The sequence below is a fragment of the Pongo abelii genome, chromosome 5 (genome assembly GCF_028885655.2).
Source record: "Pongo abelii isolate AG06213 chromosome 5, NHGRI_mPonAbe1-v2.0_pri, whole genome shotgun sequence".
In the NCBI taxonomy this organism is placed as follows: domain Eukaryota; kingdom Metazoa; phylum Chordata; class Mammalia; order Primates; family Hominidae; genus Pongo; species Pongo abelii.
The window spans coordinates 52,827,919-52,846,452 of NC_071990.2; the positions used below are offsets into that span (position 1 = coordinate 52,827,919).

The 18,534-nt window shown below is 42.8% G+C and overlaps 1 protein-coding gene across 1 annotated transcript in view; it reads left to right on the forward strand.

Moving 5' to 3' along the window:
• Nucleotides 1–4,041: 4,041 nt before the first annotated feature.
• PAQR8 (progestin and adipoQ receptor family member 8) overlaps nt 4,042–18,534 on the forward strand; it is a 45,322-nt gene continuing 30,829 nt past the window's right edge. The window contains exon 1 of the mRNA XM_024248881.3: nt 4,042–4,206. The gene's annotated coding sequence lies outside the window, so the exon portion shown is untranslated. The remainder of the gene's footprint in view (nt 4,207–18,534) is intronic.

Here is an 18,534-nt window from a genome sequence, read left to right on the forward strand (position 1 = left end):
AACTAGGAACTAGTTACATTAGAGAATGAGAGATCAGATATAAGGCCTCAAAACCTCACATGTGCCCAGGGCTTACTGAGGGCCCAGGAGCAATTTCTACATCTTCTCTTTTTTGTCTACATGGGTTAATTTATTTGCTCCCTGAATTGTTATTATTATAAGTAAACAAAAAGGAAAAAATGACATGGGCAATTCCTAATGAAAATCAAATTAGCTTTAGTGAGCCCCTACCATTCCACCATTAAATGGATAAAATAGACAGACAGTACAAGAAAATCATGATTTTTATTTTTAATCTGACTCAACCACAGTTCTTTAGCATCCTGTATGTGAAATTAGTATCATGGTTACTTCTCCCAGTTGGCCATTTGGCAGGGGATCTAAATAGAAAAACTAAGTATGGATGGCTATCTGATCATGGAATGTCAAGGAATGATGGATTTGACTTTACGGTAAAAAAATACAGACATTCAAGTTTCCCCAAATTCTTCCTATGTAGTCCACTGGGATAGTATATCTTTGCTGCAAGTAGAAAGTATTGAAACAAAGATCCCATAAACAACCACCTAAGCTGGGCACAGTGGCTCACACCTGTAATCCCAGCACTCTGGGAGGCTGAAGAGGGCGGATCACCTGAGGTCAGGAGTTCGAGACCAGCCTGCCCAACATGGCGAAACCCCGTCTCTACTAAAAATACAAAAAAATAGCAGGGTGTGGTGGTGGGCGCCTGTAATCCCAGCTACTCAGGAGGCTGAGGCAGGGAGAATTGCTTGAACCCGGGAGGCGGAGGTTGTAGTGAGCCGAGATTGCGCCATCACACTCCAACCTGGGCAACAAGAGTGAAACTCCGTCTCAAAAAAAAACCCACTTAAATGAAGTCATTGTCTTTTCACCCATTTAATCAGGCCTTCATTATATGATATGTGGGTACAATTATTTTTGTGTTAGAGATAAGGATTCTGAAGTATAGAAAAGTTAAGTTACTGGCCAGGCATGGTGCCTCATGCCTGTAATCCCAGCACTTTGGGACCAACATGGCAAAACCGCATCTCTACTAAAAATACAAAAAATTAGCCGGGTGTGGCGGTGTGTGCCTGTAATTCCAGACACTTGAGAGGCTGAGGCACGAGAATCACTTAAACCCGAGAGGCCAAGGTTGCAGCGAGCCGAGATCATGCCACTGCACTCCAGCCTGGGCGACAGAGTGAGACTGTCTCCAAAAAAGAAAAAAAAAAAAAAGAAGGAAGAAGAAAAGTTAAGTTACCTACTGAACGCTCTTACTCCCAAGGCCACACTTTTAACCACTATGCAAAGTGCCTCTCCTTTTCTCTGCCAAGATAGTGAAGAAATTAATAGTCCTCAGTCCTTTCATAAGATGTAAAAAGAAAACAAAAATAGTAGAGCTTTTAAATAACTCTTCACTGTAGCAGTTTTCACAAATAGGTCTACTTTTAGTATAAACCAGTATGTATACCAGAATGTTCCAGGCAAGTGGTTTTAACTATTTCACACTTCCATTTCTCCATGTTACAATAAGACTACCAGTTTTTACCCCTTTCCTACTTCATTTAAGTGTATGAAGTTGAGTAATATGATGTCATCAAACATACTTTGAGCTTCTTGGAAAAGTGATACTATGTAAACACAAAGTGGAGGGTTTATAAAAACAGTGTCAGTGTGGTATGTATCCAACGTAAAATAGATCAAATTATTTTATTAGAGATTTGGACAAAAATAGCTCTTTAATCTTATCTATTTTTTTCATCATTTTGCATATTACCTGTGTCTGTGGCTTTCAAGGGCAACCTGAAAGGGAACTAGGTCTGATACGTGTTGATTGGATTCGCAGTTTAGCATTCTCCTTATTGAGGAAATACGGCAGTATCCAAGATCTTGGCTGTTTTCAGGTTTTGGAAAAATCTCAGGTCAAAATTTTGTTGCCAGATGGGATTATTACATAGAGGAAAGTTGGCTGTGAATTTCCATATACCAAAGGCCATCCTAACTGTCTTTTATGAAGGACCCAACAGGCTTTTATTATAATTCAAAAATAGCCAGGTCACCCTAGGACTTTTTTCAGTGTTACCAAAACATCACTTTTACGCCCAAACGGAAGTAGGCCATTACCTCACGGTAGAAAATAAAAGAAGCTAGCGTGAGACCAGGGTAGTTTTTTTAAAAGGCATGAAGGATGAGAACAACCATTCTTATCTAGTGGCTCTGGACAGCGTCACTTGCAAACAGAACTGCCTCATGCACAGATAACGATGCCTGACACCCATTACACTTTACATGCACGTTCACATCTGCCTTTTGGATAAAGGGCAAGAAGAAAGGAACATTTACCATTGAGAAAGAATTAGAAGACTTGTTAGTCTCCTTTTAAGGCTTCTTCACATTCCACATGGACTAACTCTTAGGGAGAAAAACACTGCAAAAATAATCAGCAATGCATTTCGGAGGCTCATCAGCTCCCGGCTGACAGCTCACGTTAGTTGGATGAAGGCTGTGGATAGGCTTTTAGATGTGCTAACCTGTAATTTTGTTTCTAGAGTGGCCCAAAGTGGAAGGAGTTTTCACTCCCTCTCAATAAGCCCTCTTGTACAGTTGTGACCTCTGGCCTATCATAGGTTTTTGAGGATAAAGGAGAGCCCAGGTTTTTGAGGATAAGGGAGAGTTCCCTGACATCTTTGGGGTGAAGAAGAGATGGAGGGAGCAAAGCTGCCAAAGACCTCCTGTGACATTTCCACTAGTATCCACCTATAAGTAAGTGCTGGACTGTGATTCCCTGGGGAGAGCAGTGGCTCTAAAGACAGGCCCCTGGGCTCTTTCCTGGCTCTGACTCAGCTTCAAACCTGACATGCAACTGCTCAGAGTCTAAATGTCTTCATTTATGGAACTGAAATAATCCTGCTAAGATCACTTTCTTTGCTTCATGATGTTTGCCTGAGAATAAGTAGCTGGGACTACAGGCGTGTGCCACCACGCCCATCTAATTTTTGTATTTTTTGCAGAGACAGGGTCTCACCTTGTTGCCCAGGCTGGTATCGAACTCCTGGGCTTAAGCAATCTGCCCACTTTGGCTTCCCAAAGTGTGGGATTACAGGTGTGAACCATCACACTCGGCTAAATGTTTTGAAAAATAGAAACAGTGTACAAATGTGAGATGTTGTGCGACATGTCACTGAAACACGGTGGTATAAGAGAAGTTTTGGGAACCAGCAGACCAGAATTAGGCCTGAGAAAATCTTACAGTAAGCAGACCAGAATTAGGCCGTCTGAGAAAATCTTACAGTAAGCAGGCCATCTTCCCAGGCCTTCTCTTTTCTCCAGATAATGAAGAAGGCTTTTTAAAAGCAAAGCCAACTTGATTTCTTAATTGATCATCCAACTTCTTAACTGTCTTTTTCTCATGGTAAAATACCGAGAACATTGTGGGTGAGGAGCAAGTCGGGAGGTGGACCCCACGCCCGCACCCTGCCTCCAATAGATTGTATGTGTGGGTCGCTATTGCTGGGACCTACGAGGGCTGTGGATTGAGGACACAGGGTAGAAGTGGGATCTTCTGCAGGGCAGTGTCAGATGTGTCTGTGTGATGCAGTCATGGGAGAGGCGCGAGTCTTGGGCGGGTGTATCTTAGGGGTGTGGAAGTGTCTGCAAGGGCCTCCGTGGTATGTCATCACATTATTTATATCATGGGCATGACCCTGAACGTTCACCCGAGAGTGGTGAGAGAAAGGCCAGGATTTAAATCAGTCTTGACAGCGCAGATGAAGTTTGTTATTGTTTTCCGCCCTTCCCGAGGGACTTTGGAAATGGCCCCCTGGGAGGTGAATTCTTGGAAAGAATACGAGGGCGGTTAGGCGTCTCTGTCTCAAACTCTCCGGTTTTTTTTGCAGCTACCAGGGACTGCGAGGGTCTGCGTCCTGGGTGGAAGGAAGCGGCGTCAGTCAACTTCCTCGCAGCGGCGGCAGCGGCGCGGGCTGCAGCGGAGCGCGCGGGTCTGCGCATCCCGCCCCTGGGTCGGGAAGGGGCGGAGCCGGGCGTCACCCGCCCCCGGCGGTCTCCTCCTCCCGGCCGCTCCCCCGAGCCGAGCCCGCCGCGGTCACAGCCGCCCGCGGGAAGCTCGTGGCCGGGACCCTGAGGCGGGAGCGCGGGCTGGGCCGGGCTGGGCTACGCGCACGGGCTCGGCCGCCGCCCCTGCCGGTGAGTCCCGCCGCGGGAGGCGCGGAACGGGTCGAGTTGGGTATCGGGACCGCGAGGTCGGGGAGCCCCGGGGCCCGAGCTTGGGAGGCGAGGACGTTAGGATCGCGGCGTTGGGGAGTCCTCGCACCCCGAGCTCAGAGGGGAGGTCCAGAGCCGCAGCGTTGGGAACCTGAGGCCAGGGGCCGGAGTTTAGGGCCCCGATGTTGAGTCTCCGAATCCAAGCCCGGAAGGGGGGACAACGGGTTGGGATGCTGGGGAGCCCTGGAGCTCTGAACGGCTGTAATGGGGTGGCCAAGACTACGATGCTGGGGAGTCATGGAGCCCGAGCCTGGAGAGCTGGCGGGGGTGTGGGGACCGCGATGTTGGGAAGGCTGAGCCCGGAGGGCGGGAGATTCAGGGCAGAACGAGGGGCTCCCTGTCCGCATTTTTGGGGCGCCCTCCGCAGGGCGGAGGGGAACGGAACCCGGGAGGGGAGTGCGGAGGAGAGGAAGCCCGGGGCGGTAGGGAGAGCCCGAGGAAGGGCAGCCCGAGGTAGGGGAGCCCCGGAAAGAGTAGGGTGGGTCTAGGCATGTGCTTTCGCCCGGGAAAGATGGAGGGGGCTTCTCTGAAAGGGTGGGCGCGAGGAGCCGAGTTGTGATGAGAACCGCAGGCAGCTGGCTAATGGGCGGATGCTGGGGCTTGGCTGGATGGGAACGCCGCGGTGGGGTGTCGGAGGTGGCTAGTGGGGCTGGAACGTTGGGAACGTCTGTCTAGGCTATGGGAACGCAGCGCCCTCGGTGGAACAGGGTCGTATACAACTCGGGAGGGAATCTAGTCTAGGGAGCAAGACCGGGCATCCCCAGACGGGGGCGGGTGGGGACCTCGCACTCAGCGCGCTTGGGGAATATTCGGAGCCAGGGTTTGGGGGGCTGCTGCACCTCGCCGACCCGGTGCGGGGACCTGGAGGTAGCCGGGGCCCGCAGCTTCCTGTGCAGCTGTGGGTGCTCCAGGCACTGGCAGACTAGCGGGAAGTCCAGGGGCCTTGGCAGGCTCATTGTCTTGACTCTTGACCTAAGTTGCATTCCGTATTTCTTAGCTGGGTTAGAAATGATTTTGTCCAGGAACCCGATGAGAAGAGCCTGGGCTAAAAAAATTAGTTATGGAGTGAGATTTCAAATGTACAGGTAATACCTACCTGTGTGTGTGCGCCTTAGGGATAACTCATATAATACACTGTATGTGTGACTTTTAGACCCACGTGTACTACTTGTTCCAGTACTCTGAGAAGCTGTTTCTGGGTAAAAACGAGGAAAATTCACAACCTGTACATACACCAAACAATGTCCACAAACGCACTGCATTCCAGTCGAGTTAAACATGAGAGTATTGTACAGTTTGGGAGTATTTGCTTGTCAGTGAAGACTCCTATTACTGAAGTTAATAGGAGTTGCCTGCATGGAAGGTAGACTGCCCTTGACTGCCCTGTTAAGGTCATCCACAGCGTGTACCCAGCCCTGAGCTGCTGCACCCTTGACCAGGTCAACTGGAACGGGGCCAGACTGCTTAGGACCTCAGTGGATGAGTATCCAAGTGTGTATCTAAAAACAAAGGACCAAGGTATGGCTTTGGTTTTGTTTTTGTTTTTTATTTCTATTCTTTGTCCTTGGGTGCATGTCCTTCAATTATTAGTTAAATGTTGACTATCTTACATTAACCCATCTTGTATTTTAATTATGTATGGTAATTATTTCAGTTATTTGGCGTAACAACCAATTCTGGAAGACCCAGAGTAGAGGAATCTTATTAAGTGGATATATCCATTGAAAGATATGTTTTTTTTTTTTTTTTGCGGGTGTGTGTGTGCACCAGATTTCCTTCTGGTGCATATAGGTCCATCTTCTGACACACACTGAGATTTGAGCTTCATTGGATAAACAAGGATTATTTTGGCAACTAGCATTTGTTGGGTCTGTTTTTCAATTCATGAAAAGGAAATCTTTAATAATTATGCAAGTTAACAGGATAGAAAGCGATTTATTCATTTTACAAGAACCATTTCAGGACAAGCATGTTTCCATTAAGGGTGTGTGTATACCTTATTGAGTGGTCAGGACCTTGCATCAAAATCTGCACTATCATTCCTGCAGCAGTGTACTTATTCACTTGGACGTAACACTTGCTGATGCTTCCAATTCTTTATCCAAATGTTAAAATAAATATGCCAGTATTTATACATTCAAATCAGTATTTCTCCCCTTCAAAAGCCTGCTCTTGGCAAGCTGTGTACTAATTCTAGTGATGCTGTCACTACTGAGAATAATTTTGGAGCTCCTGCTTTGGAGTTGCCTTCCGAGTTTGCAACACATTTCCTGATTGCCTCAGTGATGGCAAACCTTCCTCAGCTGGGAAACAGCCAGGCACTGTGCGGGGCCAACTTGATCTTCCAAGGTGGGGAATGGAGGTTGTCAATAAGAAGTATGCTTGTTAAAGTAATGAAAATTCTCTTGAAGGACCGGCAGTTCTAAAAGGGGCATTTAGTAATGGCATGGAGTATGTATTTAGGATTGGAAGGAATTACAGTTGGTCCCTGAACAACACTGGGGTTAGGGGCTCCCATCATCTCCACAGTGGAAATTTTGAATACAACATTTAACTCCTCAAAAACTTAACTACTTTGAAGCACAACCTTCATTCTGGTGTTTATGCTCTGTTATGTATGTAAAGTAATTGGTCCTGTCACTTTATTGTTATGGCATATTGGGCTAGAAAAAGTAAGCCTTTCTTTGCCCCTCCTGATACTTGTTACTAGGCAGTCTCTGTCATTGTGGATTTTTACAGAAAGCAAAACAAAAATACAAAAGACTTGTTGTCTCACCAAAAAAAAAAAGGTACCCAGAAAGCCATTTGCCCCAGCTGTAGGTAATGCCTGGTGCTTGGTTTTTGATGTGAAAGGATCCACAGAAGTAAAGGGAAGAGAATGATTTCTGAAAATTCATTTCAACTTTGGGATTTCATGGCACACAGTAAAAAATGTACTGAACATATCTCTTTTTAAAATCCGCATTTTTTTTCAGGTTGTGTAGCATAAAGCTTCATACAGCCACAGCTTGGATCTTGATCTAGCTGTGGTTTGGGGCAAGTTGTTTCATCTCTTTTGGCCTCAGTTTTCTTAAAATGAAGATATTAATGAGTATGTACCTCATGGGGCTGTGATGAAGATGAAATAACATTGATGCATGTAGAACACTTGAGTTCAGTGCCCAACACATCATGAGTGCTCAACAGAGTCTACTTGTTAGGAATATTATTTATTGATAGTCTTATGTTAAAATTCCTTTGAAGCCATGTGGAAATTTATCATTTCCCAGGTAATGATATTCCCTTCAGTTAGGTTTTGCAACTAACTACAAATAGAACATTTTGGTTTTTGCCCTCCTGGTCTTTTAAGAGTTTTTAAAGAGTAACCTGAAAAGCAACCACAATTAGTTATTTTTTATTTATTCAGAAACGAGGAAATACAGACTCCAAATAAGTGGAGTCAGTGCTCCCAGTTACTTTCTTTTGAATTCAGATTTTTTTTTTTTAAATGAGCATTTCTGTTATGATTGTATATTAGGTATAACCGTTTGGTGTGGTAAGGCAAATCTGAAAGAAAAAAGTTTAAAAGCCTCTCCTCTAATTTTTTTCCCTTCATCCAATGAAAATATTACTCTAACGAAACAGCTACAGTTCTCTTGGCACGTATTGAAAGAGACGATTCTGGTAAACATTCCCTTCATTCCAAATGTGAGTTTTGCTCTGCTGTGTTTTTTAAACAATAGGGAAGAATAGCCTGGCACTGAAATCTCAGCTCTTCTGTAAATGTCAACACTAGTTTTTTTTCAAGTTTATAAATTTTATTTAATATATATATGTACGTATATTAGAAAGATGGGAAAGTTTCATCTTAATTTTAATCAGATGATTAGGGGCTGCTATGAAATAGTTAATGTTTCATGAAATGTTGACCATTTAGTGAGAATTCTCTCTTCTAGGCAAGCAAGTGCTGGAGATGGAGAGGCTTGAGACACAGGCTCTGCCCTTCAGAAGTTCATTCACATCATGTGCTCTCTTACAATGATGCAGGAACAAAAGTTTCTTCTCCTAATGGCCTGTGGAGCTAAGAATTAATATGCATTTTACTACATGATCTTTTCTTTCAATTTCTCAAAGAAGGGTAAATAGGTGAATCTCTCAATAGTGTTCATATTTTTGAGGTGGATTAACTCTTTCAAAATTAGATCCCAATATGCACTCAGAGGCCATAAAAGGAGAAAATAGCTATAATTAGTGAATTACAAAGTATATCTGCAGGATAGGGTGGTATTATTGCTATACCAAACTTTCCTGGAATGTTGTGTTTGGTTCTTGCTCTGTCTTCTGAGTAGCGGTTTATGTACTTATAAAGGACGAGGAAACAATATACATTGTGGCTTAGACTGGAGCCGTAATTCTTTTTTTTTTTTGAGATGAAGTCTCACTCTGTCACTCAGGCTGGAGTGCAATGGCGCGATCTCGGCTCACTGCAACCTCCATCTCCTGGGTTCAAGCAATTCTCCTGCCTCAGCCTCCTGAGTAGCTGGGATTGCAGGCACGTGCCACCACACCCAGCTAATTTTTGTATTTTTGTAATTTTGTAATTCTTGACCACCATGTTGGTCAGGCTGGTCTTGAACTCCTGACCTCATGATCTGCCCGTCTTGGCCTCCCAAAGTGCTAGGATTACAGGCGTGAGCCACTGTGCCCATCCTGGAGCTGTGATTCTTAATGGGGAGAAGGGGGTGGTGAATTTGCTCCTCTTTCCCCCAGAGGATGAAATTTGGTGATGTCTGGAGACATTTTTGATCGTCATACCTGGAGGGGGAGGGATGTTACTGGCATCTAATGAGTGGATTCCAGAGATGCTGCTAACCATCCTATAATGCACAGGACAGCCCCGCACAACAAATTATCTGGTTCAAAACATCAGTAGTGCTGAGAAGCCCTTGGCTAGAGCATGGGATTTGGAGTAAAAATAAACCTGCATTAGCACCCTGACACCACCATTTCTTAACTGTGCCACCTTGGGTGTGTTACTTAATCTGAGTATCCATCTAATGCATATCTGAAGAGATGTGAATTAGAGTGTTTATGAAATGCTTAGCACACAGAAGGATCGCAATAAGTGTCAACTCTTAGTATCATGACTGGTAGATCTAGGTCAAAATCCAAAGACTGTGCTTTAAACAGACACAGCTTTTGTTTCTTAACCTATTATGTACAGAAATAATTCAGGTTTCCTGTTTTCATTTGTGTGCCCAAGGATAGGGCAGGGGCACAGATGTAGGGTCTCCAGCATCCCTGGTACCTTCTGCATTTTAGCCTAGGTTCTGCCAGACAGCTAAGTGTACTCTGCAGATCAACCAAGCAAACAGGACAGTCCCCTAGACTTGTGTAGAGGAAAGATGAGGATGGAGGAGCTTTCTGTTCCACGTGGGCTACACTTGGAAGGGGGAGATAGCTAGGCCAGGAAGCGCCTTCTGATTGAACTTATCTCCCAGGCTTCTGAAGGCTCTTCTCAGACCCTTGTCTAGACATGACCAGAGAGTTTCGTTTGCTGTGTGAGCAGGTGAGGTGGTCTGGCCATTTCCCTTCTCTTTGCTTTTCTTTAGCCGGGTATGGTGGTTCATGCCTGTAATCCCAGCACTTTGGGAAGCTGAGATGGGAAGATCGCTTGAGCCCCAGGAGTTCAAGACCAGCCTGGGCAACATGGCAAGACCCCATCCCTACAAAAAATACAAAAATTAGCCAGGTGTGGTGGCACGTACCTGTAGTCTCAACTACTTGGGACGTGCACACACACACACACACACACACACGCACACACACACGAGCCACATGAGTGAGTAATCAACTCAGTAACAAGCAGATCTTCAGCAAACAGGGGCAAGTGTAGCAAATTCTGGGCACAGAGAATGTTTAGCAGATAAGGATGTAAATAAGTAACAGTGTTTTCTTAGCTGTGATCTAGAAACTATTGGTACTGTGGTTCTCAGTCCTGGCTATAGGATAGAATCACCTGGGGCTGTCTAAGGATATTGATGCCCTGGCCCCACCCCAGACCATTGTTTGTGAGTCAAGGTGAGTAGCACCTGGGTATCAAATTTTTTTAATTCTTGGGTGTGAGTTGAGGGTCAAGGACCACTGCCTTGTGAAATGCATGACTTGCATTTAAAAAAAGAAAAAAGAAGAAAAGGGAATCAAAAATATCTAAGTAACGTGTTATTAAACTTTTGTTTAGTCTTGGGTGTATGCTGGCTTCTAATTGGTTGTGGTCAAAGTTTGAAAAACATTGTTTTAGAACCTTAGAGGTGTTTAATTAATATTGATAAATTTACCTCATTCACTATTTCTATGTGCACATCTGCTGGACAGTTTTAAAAGTGGTTTTATATATCTTCTCAAATATGACTTTTGCTACCATCCCATAAGGCATAAAGAGCAAATATACTGACTGATTTTTTTTTTTTTTTAAACAGATGAAGAGTGATATGGCTTAGCTCTGTGTCCCCCACCCAAATCTCACCTTGAATTGTAATAATCCCCACGTGTCAAAGGCGGGACCAGGTGGAAATAATTGAATCATGGGGGCGGTTTTCCCCCTGCTGTTCTCGTGATAGTGAGTGGATTCTCTCCAGATCTGATGGTTTTTTAAGGGGCTTCTCTCATTGCTTGGCACTCATTCTCTCTCCTGAGAGAAAGATTTTTCTTTTCTCAATGTCTTGGAGGGTATAGGCTTCCAAACCATCTAGATGGCAAATAAACTGTTCATATTTTCCTATGTGAAGAATATTCAATACCATATCAGAGCAATATTTGTTGAATGAGCAAATAATAATTATGATGAATGTTAATATACAATGGAGGTAGGTGACTTCAAAATTTCAAGACAAGTACACCTAGGGAAGACCCAAGGCTGGTTCACCTCTCTTTCCAGGGTGACCTGGTTCCTGACTTTAATCAACCCTCAGTTCCTAGGGCTGTAAGAATTTGAGAAAGGGTTATTGATTTAAGAGCTTTTTGTTGATTTTGAGACACAGCTAACAGTAGAGGTGGTGACATTTATCCTTTTTGGGTCCAAGATTAAAAGGCGCAAAGAAGAAGAAAAAAATCTCTATTCTCAAAGAATAGAGAATTGGGTACTTTCCAACAATATTGTGAAGCTCTGTATTTGCCCTGTCCTTAACACCTGCTCTTTTGACTCCAAGAGAATACCAGAAGGTTCAAAATAAATCCGTAGTCAGGAAACTGGAGGTGAGCTACCAAACCAGGCGAAGGTGGAAATAAAATATACATACTCTGTTGAATAATGTCTATGGATCATAATTTTGGGAGAAATGACGTTTTGTTGGTGAAACCTATAAAGAGAATTTGGTAAATCTGTATAAAATATGGAAGAGCAGACAGTATATAGTCAGTGATGGAGTTTAATGGCTCTCAAATTAGAAAATTTATATTTTCCATGGTGAATTCATTCCAGAAATCCCATCTTAGCTTTTTGATTCCTGCACTTAAGCAAGATAAAGGCATTACTATTATTCCCTTGAGTTGTCAGAGACCCTGAGCACTTTAGAAAGTGGAATTAGTTTCATGGGCTAATACTCAATTGCCTGCAGTGCTAAAATGTTACCCAGATACGTTCAAGAATGTCATTAAAACCAGGTGGCATTTCAAGAAAGTAGAAACTGATTCCTCAAATCTTGGTTTGATGAAGAGGTTCGTGTTAATTCATGAAGTGCTAAAGGTATTTCTTGGATTGCATGGCTTTTTTTTTTTTCCTCTTTAAAACATACTGAATAATGACTTGTTTATGACTTATATCTCTGGAACTATTGCCACCTTCTGAGAAGCTGCTGGTCTGAGGGTCTCAGACAATGTCTTTGTCTCATCTGGGATGTAAATATCTTAGATTTTTGTAGCTCTCAAGAATCAGTCTAACTCGGACACTTGGGAGGGAGAGGGAGAAAAAGGCAATAGATGGTGTTGGGGCATAAATGAAATAAGGCCGGAGCCGCAGAGGTGGGGTTCAAATAGGAAATTTGTCAGTTCATTTATAGGGATATTTTTGGCCACTTAATAAGTACCCAACACTGCTAGATTCCTTGAGAGATGTAAGAGAAGTGTAAAGCACGTCTTTTTGTGCTTAAGGAGCCTAATACATTTGGAGTGTCTGCTTTTTTTTTTCTATGAAGGAGAAAACTTTAGAATGTTTATAATTGTGTGTAGGACTCTGAGGCACTGGTAGTAGGTGCAGTACCCCTCAGTGTAAGACAGGGTAAAGTCAATGGGAGCTCTTATAGTTTGAGTGTAATTCAGGGGAAACAACCTGAGTGAGATCTTGAAAGAAGAATAATATCCAAAGAGGGGGACATTTATGATGGGAAACATAGCTTCTGCAATGGCACAGAGGCAAAAATCAGAATAGTATATGGTATGTAAGGCCCTGAGGAAATCACTTTATTTGGCTTCATTTTTCTTCATATCACTTAGCACCACTTCATATGTATGTGTGTGTGTGTGTGTTTACTCCCTATCTTCTGCATTGGATTGCAGTGGTCAGCTACATAAGGAATACATAGAGCAGGACCTCAGATCTAGATTCCCTTTCGCAATTGGGTGTTTGCAGAAAGGAAAAAAATTAAATCATTCATTGAAAAATATTTTTCAAGGGTTTACTTTACTACATGCTTGGTTGGCAGAGTTCTAGGTACAGGAGATACAGAGATGAACAAGGTCCCTGCCTTCATGCAACATATATTCTCTTGGGGGAGACAGACAATAAACAAGTAAATCAGGAAATGTATGATTTTAGGTAGTGAAAAATGCTATGAAGAAAAATAAATCAGGATAAGGGGAAAGAGAGTGCCAGTTTTAGGTAAGGGTAAGGTAAGGGTAAAATTTTAGATTAGCTCGCTCTTAGCTTCCCTAGAGAAGCCAAAGACCACCGAAGTCTTTGCTAATGGAGTTCCAGCTTTATTATATGCTCATCTTGTCCATTGACCCTCTCAACAGTATATATACAGTGGACATTCAGCAAGTATTTCATAATAGTAATAACAATGGTCTTGCTAGACTTGAATTGGAGCACTTTTTTTCTCCTTTTTACTTTCTATAAAATGTTTTTAAGTTTAAAATATATTGTCACAAGACATTTACAGAAGAAGCATGAATTGCATAGGAAAGGACACATAGGTACTGTTGACAATAACACAGTGATCCATACATCCATCTCTGTGGAAAAGAAGATTGAACACAGCTGCACCAAAATTTTGTCACATGAAAAAGAAAGAAAATATTAAACTCTTTATAGTTATGTGGCTGTGATACATCTCATGGCCTGGAGAACCACTGGGTCTAAATATTAAGCAAATTCCAAAGGAGGTAATAATATATCCATGCATACGTAAACGCATACAAAGACATAAAATAGCTACCATGTATTGAGCAATCACTGTGTGCCAGGCATTGTGCAATGTACTTTACTTGCATTACCTTTGGTCCCTGCAACAACCTTAGGAGGGAGATATCCCAGTACAAATGAGGAAACAGAGATGAAGTGGCTAGTGCAAGGCTCTTAAAGTTAGTGTCAGAGCAAAGATGGCAGATTCCTTGTTTGTGTGGGGGCATGGAATCAAGTTTGGAAATGCTGGTTTAATTAAGGGATTCCTTGGAGTGCATATCTAGCTTGGCATTACTCCAGGGTGGAGTTCCCTGTCTGTCCAGCTCAGCACTCTATCTAAGAAATCCTAGAAGCTGGGAATTTCTGGGGCTGGCTCTGAATTGATGTAAGTGGTTCCCTGAATCCATTGGAGGCATGGAGTGCATTGAACATTTTTTCACTATTTTGTATGCCTGTGAAACCACATAAACATGTCTGTCAAGCAGCTGCACGAGCCATTAAAACTTGGAAGTGTTTAGCTTTTGGCTGGGAATGACAGTAGCTCAGTTTGGAGCTACCACCAGCTCAACTAAAGCTGACTCAGAACTCTGTGATTCTGTTTATCTGTAAACGATCTAGGTAATGAATATTGGAAGGATGTGAGATTTAGTAAACTTCCAAAGCATAGAGAACCAATAATAATCAACTTATTATTGTTACTGATAGTGAAAAGGTTGGGCAGTAGTGGATGATCTAGAGTGACAGTGAAGTTCTCCATGTGTTGGAGTTCTCCCTCATGTTGGCCCCAGAACCCACCCATGTTTCTAGAGAGGCAGGCTGGTCTCTTGGCGCCTCTATGACCTGGAAACAATGCCCTCAAAACCTCTGATCTACAACAGATTACATTTAATGAGCACATGTGTGCTAAGAGTTTTACGTGTATTTCTCTCTCTCTTTCTTTCTCTCTCTCTCTTAAACTTTCTATTATTGAAATTTCAAACAGGCAGAGGTAGACAATATGGTATAATAAATCCCCATGTGCCCATCAACCAATGTCAGTAATTATTAACTCATGGCCAACTCCATATATATTTATATATATATATATTATATATATATATATATATATAAAATATATATATATCTTCAGATTATTTTGAAGCAAATCCCAGACATCATATTATTTGTGAACATTCTAAAATGTGTTTCCAAAAGATAAGGACCCTTTTATTATAATTCTTTAAACTTCACAATAACACCGTTAGATATCACTATATCCCTGTTTGACAGATGAAGGCTCTGAGACACAAGGAGTTTAAATTACTTGCCCCTGGTCACCCAACTTGTAACTGACAGTCAGGATTCAAATCCAAGTTGACTAACTCCAAAGCCCATCTTGTTTACCACCATGCTACATGGTTGCTACCAGACCCCACTGTTGTAGCTAATCCTTGCATTACAGAATTGGATCCTGGGATTAACAAACTCCCGCGGACATGACTGTTGATTTCTACAAATTCAACCATTTTCCCATTGCTGCAAATTGGGTTCATTTAGGTGCACAAGGACAGAATAGCTGTGAAAGTCCTGTCTGAAAGAAAGAAAGGACCAGCCTGAAATATTAATGGATTCTATTAGGGCAGCAAAACTGATAAAGCAGTCAAACCCTTCTTGTGATAGTGTTTTAAATCTTGGAGAAATCCACAATGAAAAGGACTTAATAGAAAAGATGACTGTCAATGGGCCATAGCTGCCAAGGGAACTAAAAGGTTTCTTTTAAATGAATTCTCCTTTGGTTTCCTCTTGGCGGAAGGAATCAGCCATCCCACTGAGTCTTTTCAGTTTGTTTCTAGCACAGCTAATTGTGTTTATTTGTCTCCGGAATCACATGCCTCTCTCCTCTCCCTTGCCTTTTCTTAGGGTCTCTTGCCTGCTGTGTACTGCTTTTACTGCCAGAAATGTTCTCCTCACCTGGGAGCCAGTTGGCTGCCAACACTGAATAGGTACTGGGAGGCTGATTCTGCCTCTCCAGAGATCTGACCTGGCCTGGGTGTCCAAGATTGCCTTAGGGTAGAGGGAGAGATTGGATAAGCTGGCTACAAAAGGATCTGTTTTTTTTGTTTTTTTGGTTTTTTTTTTTGCCTCAGATGTGTCCACTTGTTCCATAACAGCATTAAGAACAGAGCAGACAGCAAGTAAATAAATAATTTGATTAATTGATCAAGATAGCTTTGCTAGTTGATATGGTTTAGATCTGTGTCTCCACCCAAATCTCATGTTCAGTTGTAATCCCCAGTGTTGGAGGTGGGGCCTGGTGACTACATCATGGGGGCAGTTTCTCATGGCTTCACATCATCCCCATTGAAGTTGTCATCCTGATGGTTCTCATGGGATCTGGTTGTCTAAAAGTATATGGCACCTCCCCACTCCCTCTCTTACTCCTGTTCCAGCATTGTGAAGTACTTGCTCTCCCTTTGCCTTCTGCCATTATTGTAACCTTCCGGAGGCCTCCCCAGAAGGTGGGCAGATGCCAGCATCATGCTTTCTGTACAGCCTGCAGAACCGTGGCCAATTAAAGCTCTTTGCTTTGTAAATTACCCAGTGTCCAGTATTTCTTTATAGTAGTGCGAGAATGGGCTAATACACTAGTCAAGTTCAAGAAATTGGTTCTCCATTTTTCCTTTCAAAACATCACATTGACTTTCCTGCTTAATAGTTTCCTTTGTCATTGGGATCACTGCACTGATATTTACTTGATTCTTTCCTCCTTTCCTCCTCCTTCCCTCCCTCTTTTCGTTTCGTTTCGTTTCTTTCATTTCTTCTTTCGACAGGGTCTTACTCTGTTGCCCAGGCTGTAGTACAGTGGTATAATCATAGCTCACTGTGACCTTGAGCACCTGGGCTCAAGTGATCCTCTTGCCTCAGCCTTGTTATTAGGTAGGATTACAGTCACATACCACCATGCCCAGCTAATTTTTTGTAGGGTCTTGCTATGTTGGTGCCCAGGTTGGTCTTGAACTCCTGGGCTCAAGCGATTCTCGTGCCTTGGCCTCATAAAGTGCTGGGATTATAGGTATGAGCCTGTAGGTATTTGCATGATTCTTAAACCTCTGTTTCCTTTTCTTCCCCCTTACCTGTCCTGTCCCATCACAGAAGCCATATAACTACTGGAGAACTTGCTAGCTCTTTTTTAGCCATCTTACTCATGGAGTTCTAGAAGATGGTAGTTGTCAGGATGCAATTGAAGAAAAGCCTACAAATTCCACCTTTGGCTCTCTATGGGACATGCCAAGGAGGACCTCATTATTATTAGAGATAATAATTATATTAATATAATATCTCTATTAGAGATAATGAGGGAAATACATTTTCAGGGAAAATATATTTTATTTAAAGATATGTTATTGCAAATATTTTGAAATAGTTTTTTATTATTGATATGATCACTACTTTTTAAAAACGTTTAGTGGGAAAAACAGTAGATGACAAGTCACTTAGTTGTCTATAGTAGAGTCAGCTCGGGTGGCAAATATATGGCTCTGTGCCACTGTTCCCTCCTGAGCCCCACCTCCCTCAAGAGCTTGTGGCAGACATTGTAAATCCATAACACCTTGCCCTCTAAACTCCAGTCCAGGCCTGGAATGCTGCTCAACACATGATTTCAGGAAGCAATTACCAAGCAATAGAGGTTGGCATGACAAGTGAAATCCATTTGCCATCTCCTAAATAAGTAGTCTATAAAGCCCTTCCTGCACTAAAATTCAGTGAGCTTTTTAGCCTGTGGTCATATTAGGTCCCTAACAGCTAGGGAGCAGATCTCCTCATTCATTGACATTACCACATAGATACCAAACCCTCTCTGGAAAACAGATGAGAAAGGAAAATTTGTTTTGATTAATTTTTTTTTTTTTAAAGATGCAGGGTCTCACTCTGTCACCTAGGTTGGAGTGCAATGGTGTGATCATAGCTTACTACAGCCTCCCCTCCTGGGCTCAAGTGATCCTCCCTCCTCAGCCTCCCAAGTACTTGGGACTACAGGTGCATGGCACCACTCCTGGCTAATTTTTATTTATTTATTTATGTATTCTTTTATAGAGACAGGGTCTGTGTTGCCCAAGCTGGTCTTGAGCTCCTGGGCTCAAGTGATCCTACTGCCTTGGCCTTCCAAAGCACTAGGATTACAGGTATGAGCCACCATGCCTGGCTGGGATGCTTTAAACACTGATGATTCATGGAAGATTTGGAAGTTGCAACTCTCCCTTTGCAACTTATAGTAGATCCTTCAGTGGTTTGTCAGTAAGACTAAATCACATCATTCTTAAGGAAGAAAAATGTTAATGCAGTGCTGAAGGGAAAGAAAAGGAATTGAAACCCAGAGGCTGTCCTGCAGGAGTTCCTACTCTGGTATAGCAGTTGTATTAAACTGAATCTAGATTATGTGTAGTTTAATGAGATGGGAAAGCAAAAAACTTAGTGCCTGGTTATAACTAACTTGCTATCATGTAGTAATTCTCTTTACTTTTGAAGAAATTTGGAGAGTATTAAGATAATGCCTATGAAGCATCAAGACTTCCTTGACGAGGTTTTAAGTGTTCATGACCATATTTTAGACAATGTATTGGACAACAGTAGTGGCTTAGGCCAGTCCGTAGTCACCAAAATCATTGCGAGCTGGTAGGCTATGCAGGCAGAAGCTGTGTGGGCTGCTCCAGGCCTGCTTGTCTCTAAGAGGCTTGACAGAGGATGCCAGGCTGCTTTCTGGGTGGTTAAGATCAGACTGTGTATGCACTGGTGTGGTTTTCTCTTGTTTTAATCAACAGTACATTCTTTTGCAAGGAAAAGACAAACTGAGGCTCATTTTGGAATGCTCTGATTTCAGAGCAAGGACAGGC